Source organism: Brassica oleracea, chromosome C3, assembly GCF_000695525.1.
Source record: "Brassica oleracea var. oleracea cultivar TO1000 chromosome C3, BOL, whole genome shotgun sequence".
NCBI lineage: Eukaryota > Viridiplantae > Streptophyta > Magnoliopsida > Brassicales > Brassicaceae > Brassica > Brassica oleracea.
In genome coordinates, this window is record NC_027750.1 from 2,724,061 (window position 1) to 2,732,791 (window position 8,731).

General features: G+C 25.1%; 1 pseudogene; it reads right to left on the reverse strand.

Annotated features, from left to right (window-relative positions):
- LOC106329646 overlaps positions 1-6,343 on the reverse strand; it is a 6,630-nt pseudogene extending 287 nt beyond the window's left edge.
- Positions 6,344-8,731: the final 2,388 nt, after the last annotated feature.

The following is an 8,731-nucleotide window of genomic DNA, read 5'->3' on the forward strand; positions in this document are numbered from 1 at the left end:
ATTTTCACCGTTGCTTTCTTACATGCGACTTGATCAAAAGGCTTTGTCATTCCAACAACTTTACCACTATTATCACTAGTACCTCCAACAGTAAGGATGACATTCTGAGAACCAGATTCAACATGATCCAAATAAGCCTTGCACTTTTTCATGTGTGCATTCAAGTTAGTAGTTCCACCTGTAGCAGGATTGCATGAATATGTTTTACCACAGTCGTTGCAGGAACACCTCGAATCATCATCTTCAAGCCTAGTAAAAACATTGCATGCAAGCGATCTTGTAGGCAGTTTTCTTTTAGACTTTGGAGACTGTGTCGGAGAATCAGATTCTTTTCTTTTCTTGCTGGTTGTTTTTCCTTTATCCATCTACAAACATATGAAAAATTGTTAGTAAGCTAAAAGAATAGTTTGATGTTTTCAGTTGTATAAATATATGTAACAAATTCTTAGAACTTGATATTAAAAATCTCACCTTAAGTTATTAGAATTGACACACCAAAAGGAAAAATATGCATGAAGGAGAGTAGGAGACGCAGAAAAGAGACGCTGCTGAGAACTTTTGTTTTTAATTAGAGTTGGTTTAGGTTTTAATTTTAGGGTTAAAAAGTATACGCTATTGAAAAAAAATTAACATGGAAATTATGTGGGCTTAATGACGAATATTACAAAAGTTAGACGAAGTGTCATGGAAATAAAATTATATTAGGATTTACTTCGTGAAAAAGGAAATTACTTGGGCTAAGTCTTAGGATTTTAATATCTTGATATTACTAATATTTTAAATTTAAATAACTATAAAAACACTTCGGTTTATCGGTTCGGTTCGGCTTAAACCGAACTGAACTGAACCGTTCAGGTTGGGAAAATCTTCAACCGAATGATTTGAAATGGACTTTGGTTTGGTTCAAATCGGTTTTGGTTCGGTCGGTTCGGTTCGGTTCGGATTTGTTGCCCACCCCTAGGTTTTGTGATTAAGAAATTAGGATAACAAGAATATTTGTGGAAGGATGAGTATTATTTAAGAATTTTTCATCAATAGGTTGTATTTTTAATCATTTTTGTAAAAAGTGCTATTTTTGGAAAGTTTTCATTTTTTTGAGAAATATCGTAGATTTGGGTTTATGATATAGAAATTCAGATAACAAGAATATTTGTAGGTATATGAGTATTGTTTAAGAATTTTTCATCAATATGTTGTATTTTTAAATAGTTTTTTTTTAAATACTGCTATTTTTGGAAATTTTTCATTTTTTTGAGAAATATTGCAGATTTGGGTTTGTGATTTAGAAATTAGGATAACAAGAATATTTCCGGATAGATGAGTATTTTTTAAGAATTTTTCATCTATATGTTGTATTTTTAAATAATTTTTCTAAAAATTGCTATCTTTGAAAATTTTCATTTTTTTGAAAAATATTTTAGATTTGGGTTTTGTGATTTAGAAATTAGGATCACAAGAATATTTGTGGATAGATGAGTATTCTTTAAAAAATATTCATCAATAGGTTGTGTTTTTAATCATTTTTGTAAAAACTGTTATTTTGGAAAGTTTTCATTTTTTAGAGAAATATTGTATATTTGAGTTTGTGATTTAGGTTGTATTTTAAAAAATTTCTTAAAAGGTGCTATTTTTAGAAAGTTTTCATTTATTAGAAAAATATTGTAGATTATGGGTTTGTGATTCAAAAATTAGGATAACAAAAATATTTGTGGATAGATGAGCATTCTTTAAGAATTTTTATCAATAGCTTGTATTTTAAATAATTTTCTTAAAAGCTGTTATTTTTGGAAAGTTTTCATTTTTTGAGAAACATTGTGGATTTAGGTTTGTGATTTAGAAATAAGGATAACAACAATATTTGTGGATATATCAGTATTGTTTAAGATTTTTTCACCAATAGCTTGTATTTTAAATAATTTTCTTAAAAGTTGCTATTTTTGGAAAGTTTTCATTTTTTCAGAAATATTTGATTTGGGTTTATGATTAAGAAACTAGGATAAAAGAATATTTGTGGATAGATGAGTATTCTTTCAGAATTTTTCGTCAATAGGTTGTATTTTTAAATATTTTTTGTAAAATCTGATATTTTTGAAAAGTTTTCATTTTTTGAGAAACATTGTAAATTTGGATTTCTGATTTAGAAATTATGATAACAAGAATATATCTAGATAAACGAATATTCTTTAAGAATTTTTCATCAATAAGTTGTATTTTTGGATTGTTTTTACGTTTCAGAGAAACTTTATAGATTTGAGTTTATGATTTAGAAATTAGGATAGCAAGAATATTTGTGTATTGCTGAGTATTCTTTCGGAGTTTTTCGCGAATATGGTTTATTTTTAAATAATTTTCTTAAAAACTGCTATTTTTGGAAAGTTTTCATTTATAAGAAAAATACAGTAGATTTGAGTTTATGATTTAGATATTAGGATAACAAAACTATTTGTGGATTGTTGAGTACTTTTTTCATTTTTTTCATCAATAGGTTGTACTTTTAAATAATTTTTTTAAAACTACTATTTTAGGAAAATATACATATTTTTAGAGAAAATAGTTTAGATTTGTGTTTGTGGTTTAGAAATTAAGATAACAAGAATATTTGTGGATAGTTGATTATTATTTAATAAATTTTCATCAATAGCTTGTATTTTTAAATAATTTTTTGTAAAAACTACTATTTTTGGAAAATTTTATTTTTTTTTTGAGAAATGTTGTAGATTTATGTTTGTGATTTAGAAATTAGGATAACAAGAATATTTCTGGATAGATAAGTACTCTTTAAGAAATTTTCATCAATATGTTGTATTTTTTAATTAATTTTCTTAAAAACTGCTATTTTTGGAAAATTTTCATTTATTAGAGAAATATTGTAGATTTGGGTTTTGTGATTTAGATATTAGGATAACAAAAAATATTTGTGGATAGATGAGTATCCTTTAAGAATTTTTCATCAATAAGTTGTATTTTTAATCATTTTCGTAAAAACTGCTATTTTTGGAAAGTTTTCATTTTTTGAGAAATATTGTAGATTTGGGTTTGTGATTTACAAATTCGGATAACAAGAATATTTGTAGATATATGAGTAATTTTTAAGAATTTTTCATCCATATGTTGTATTTTTAAATAGTTTTTTTAAATACTGCTATTTTTGGAAAGTTTTCATTTTTTGAGAAATATTGTAGATTTGAGTTTGTGATTTAGAAATTAGGATAACAAGAATATTTTCGGATAGATGAGTATTCTTTAAGAATTTTTCATCTATATGTTGTATTTTAAATAATTTTCCTAAAAACTTTTATCTTTGGAAAGTTTTGATTTTTTTGAAAAATATTGTAGATTTGGGTTTTGTGATTTTGAAATTAGGATAACAAGAATATTTGCGGATAGATGAGTATTCTTTAAGAAATTTTCATCAATAGGTTGCATTTTTAATCATTTTTGTAAAAATGTTATTTTGGAAATTTTTCATTTTTTAGAGAAATCTTGTAAATTTGGGTTTGTGATTTAGGTTGTATTTTAAGTAATTTTCTTAAAAGCTCCTATTTTTATAAAGTTTTCATTTATTAAAGAAATATTTTAGATTTTGGTTTTGTGATTAAGAAATTAGGATAACAAAAATATTTGTGAATAGATGAGTATTCTTTAAGATTGTTTCTACAATAGCTTGTATTTTAAATAATATGAGTCTGTATTGTTGATGACAAAAAAAAAAAAAATTCTTAAAAGCTGTTATTTTTTGCAAAGTTTTTCATTTTTTTTAGAAACATTGTAGATTTAGGTTTATGATTTAGAAATTAAGATAACAAGAATATTTGTGGATATATGAGTACTCTTTAAGAATTTTTCATCAATATGTTGTATTTTTAAATAAATTTCTTAAAAGATGCTATTTTTAGAAAATTTTCATTTATTAGAGAAATATTGTAGATTTGAGTTTTGTGTTTTAGAAATTAGGATACAAGAATATTTGTGGATAGTCGCGTATTTTTATAGAAATTTTCATCAAAATGTTGTATTTTAAATAATTTTTTGTAAAATTTGAAATTTTGGAAAGTTTTCATTTTCTTGAGAAACATTGTAGATTTGCTTTGTAATTTAGAAATTAAGATACCAAAAATATTTTTGGATAGATGAGTATTCTTTCAGATTGTTTCATCAATATGTTTTATTTTTAAATATTTTTCTTAAAAATTGTTATTTTTAGAAAATTTTCATTTTTTGAATAATATCGTAGATTTGGGTTTTGTGATTTAGAAATTAGAATAACAAGAACATTTGTGGGTAGAATAGTATTCTTTCAAATTTTTTCATCTATATGTTGTATTTTTAATTACTTTTCTTAAAAATTGCTATATTTGGAAAAAAAATATTTTATAGAGAAATTTTGTATATTTGAGATTTTGATTTAGAAATTATGATAACATAAATATTTATGGATAAATGAGTATTCTTTCAAAATATTTTATCAACATATTGTATTTTAAAATAATTTGCTTAAGAACTGATATTTTTTAAAGTTTTCATTTAGTAGAGAAATATTTTAGATTATGGTTTTTGATTTAAAAATTAGGATAAAAAAAATACTTTTGGATGGAAGAGAATTCTTTCAGTTTTTTTCATCAATAAGTTGTATTGTGAAATATTTTTCTTAAAACTGCTATTTTTGGAAAGTTTTTGTTTTTACAGAAATATTGTAAATTTGGGTATGTGATTTAGAAATTAGGATAAAAATAAGTTTTGTAGATGGATGAGTATTCTTTCAGAAATTTTCATCAATATATTGTATTTTAATTATTTTTCTTAAAACATACTATTTTAGGAATGTTTTCTTTTTTCGAGAAATATTGTAGATTTGGATTTGTGATATAAGAATTAGGATAACAAGTATTTTTGTGGATAGATAGATGGGTATTCTTTCGCAATTTTTCATCAATATATTGTATTTTTAAATATTTTTTTAAAAAATACTATTATTGGAAAGTTTTCGTTTTTTAGAAAAATATTGTAGATTTGGGTTTGTAATTTTGAAATTAAGATAACAGGAATATTTGTGGATGGATGAGTATTTTTTCAGGAAATTTTCACCAAAATGATGTATTTTTAAATAATTTTCTTAAAAACTGATATTTTTGGAAATTTTTCATCTTTTAGAGAAATATTGTAGATTTGGGTTTGTGATTTTAAAAAGATATTTTTGGATGGATGAGTATTTGTTTAGGAAATTTTCATCAAAATGTTGTATTTTTATATAATTTTCTTAAAAACTGCTATTTTTGGAAAGTTTTCATTTTTTAAGAAATATTGTAGATTTGGGTTTGTCATTTAAAAATTAGGATAACAAGAATATTTGTGGATAGATGAGTATTTTTTCAGATTTTTTATCAATATGTTGTATTTTGAAATAATTTTCTTAAAACTGCTATTTTTGAAAAGTTTTCTTTTGTACAGAAATATTGTAGATTTGGATATGTGATTTAGAAATTAGGATAAAAATAATTTTTGTAGATAGATGAATATTCTTTCATAAATTTTCATCAATATGTTGTATTTTTAATTAATTTTCATAAGCATACTATTTTTGGAAAGTTTTCCCTTTTTAGTGAGATATTAAAGAATTGAGTTTGTGATTTACAAATTAGGATAACAAGTATTTTTTGGATAGATAGATGACTGTTCTTTTGCAGTTTTTCATCAATATATTGTATTTTTAAATAATTTTCTTAAAAGTTGCTAATTTTGGAAAATTTTCATTTTTTTAGAGAAATATTCTAGATTTAGGTTTGTGATTTAGAAATTAAGATAAAACGAATATTTGTTATGGATGAGTATTCTTTGAGAAAATTTTCATCAAAATGTTGTATTTTTAAATAATTTTCGTAAAAACTGTTATTTTTGGTAAAAACTGTTATTTTTGGAAAGCTTTCATTTTTTAAAGAAATATTGTAGATTTGAGTTTTAGATTTTCGAAATTTGTAGATACATGGAATACCCCTATGAACACCATCTCTGATATCATCGTATATATAAAAGTGTGTTGAGTGTCCTCGAGGCCATGTGAAATGACAGTAAAATACTGTCGTCCCCCAAATATTTGGTCTAAACGTAAATGACCAAGACTTATTCGGAGCTAGAATTTTGAGACCGAGATTGTCGTCTGGGGACTTACAGTGGAGGTTTAATGTGGAACCATCACCGAGGCGATTGTTATCCTCACTATTGATTTGAGAGTAGAGATATTTGGATGAACATATGAAGCAATGGTTTCAGCTTGTAAGAGAGCTATTTGGATGCGTAGAGATATTATCATTACCACAAGAACTTGTATTCTTTGGATATTTGCCATTTTTTAAGAACTGAATGTTGTGAATGATTTGTTTCTTTTGCATTGATATATATAACAAGCGTTCGATGAGATGTGCATGAGGACATTGATTTTGTTCCAAATCATAATGGGTTGAATACATTGTATTGTGTTACAAAAAAGAAGAAAATAATATATAATTGTGTCACAAAAAAAAAGATATATATAACATTGTATTGAAACAAATGAATATTCACAACTTACTAGATTTTAATCCAGGTTTTCAAAGTGAAAAATATTTTTTATCAACCGAATTTTGATTAAATTATTTCCAAATTTTGTACATAATTTTGTAATTTAAAATTTTATACATAATTAATTTTATGTAGGTTAAATGTTAGAGTTTTGAGAAGAATTATGATGTGCGTTATATATATTTGTGTGTTTTAAACATTTATTGAAACATAGGAATGTTGATGTATGTTAACTGTTAGTTTTGAGAAGAATTATGATGTGCGTTAATAATCGTTATACATATTTGTGAATTTTGAATACATGCATTGAAACAGAGTAATATTATGGTTTCTGGTTGAAAAATGAAATCAATATTACCATTGTCCATTCAAAGTTGGATTAGTCTTATATTATTAGGTTTGCAATATGGATTTTAATCTAATTTTGGTTCGATGTGTTCCGATTTATTTCTAAAAATTATGTTTATGAATAAATACTATACAATGTAAAATCTGAATATGGTTAATTTTGTATGATCTCGGTTTAGAGTTTAATCAAATCTATCATTATTTTCAAATAAGTTCAAGTTGTAGAAATTTAAGTAAAATAATGAAAAAAGTATACATATGAAAATTACTTGCTCCAATTCTAACATAGGTCAAATACATTTGGTCTTTTGGTTAAATCTGCACGGCCTATTTCGACCTATATTCCACGTACAATCGACGCATGGGTTACTCTTATGAACACCATCTCTCTAATCATTATAAATATCAAACGAATGTGCTTCTCGAGCCCACATTAAACGACAATAAAAGAGGGTTGTTCCAAAAATATTTGGTCTAAAATCAAATGACCACCTAGACGATTGCTAATATAATTTGTTCTTTTATAAAATATATACAATTGGTTCACTACATTGTCTTGAAACAAAAGTATATTAATGCTTTATGGTTGAATTTCAATATTTACGCATTGTTTATTTAAAGTTGGATTAGTCTTATATAAGGTTTGCAATATGGATTTCAGTCTTATTTTGGTTTACTTACTATTTGTTCGGATTTTTGTTTCTGAAAAAGCATCCAAAGTAAATTATCACCAAATATGGATAATTCGATATATCACCAAATATGGTTTCGGAAATGTAATAAAAAAAATATAGATATATATATGTAAATTACTTATTCCAATCATAACATTGGTCAAATCTATTGGTATTCTCGTCCAATCTGCATGGAAGACTACGGTTTATATTCCACCAACATAAGTAGCATGGATTATCAGTCACACGATCTCTGTCATCAACATAGATATCAAACCAATGGGATTCTCCACTCCAATTAAAATTACAAAAAAAGAGTGTTCCGCCGAAAAAAGCTGGTTTAAACTTGAATGACCAACTATTATTCGGTGCGAGAGTTTGGACACCGAGATCGTCATCCTTAGACTTACAATGGAGTGTTAGTTTTAAGCCGCCATCAAGCTTATTGGTAATCTTCACCGTTCTCTCCTCACCAAACATACTTTCCACCCGTGACGCCGCCAAATGGACGAATAGGAGTATGACCACCACGTAAACTTCCATCTTCATTTTTGCTATATTTTTTTTAATTCAAAAGTGTATTATACGAATATTATTTATAGTGGTATTCAAAAGAAACCTTTGATGAACACATCTTGTTGTTGATTCTGTTTGGATTTTTTAGGGTCAATAGTACAATGTATATTTAAACAAAAGTTAAAGCTAATATCTAATCAAAACGTTACATATCACGTTACAGATTTTACATTACCATATATAAAGATATTTTTCCATAATTATGTAATTCATGTTTAGTGAATGTGCATTGCCAAATATCTTATCATAAAAGAAAAATCATTGATATCATATTGTAAAATTTGCAAGATATTTGTTTATCTTACAAAATATTGCATTTTAGTAATGATAACATGCAGCAAATATTGTGATTGTGATTTTCCAATAAATGTGTAACAAAACTGTAACGAATATTTGTTATTGCAAAAATGCTGCAATAATCATAGCAAATAATTATTGGCATAAATAGAAGTTGCAATCTTTTTGTTGCAATATGACAAAACTATTAACATTCGTTAGTCGTCGTCTTTTTGTATATATCTTATATTCTTTTAATCCTAGTGTAATATAATAATATATATATTTTTTTTGGTAGGTAT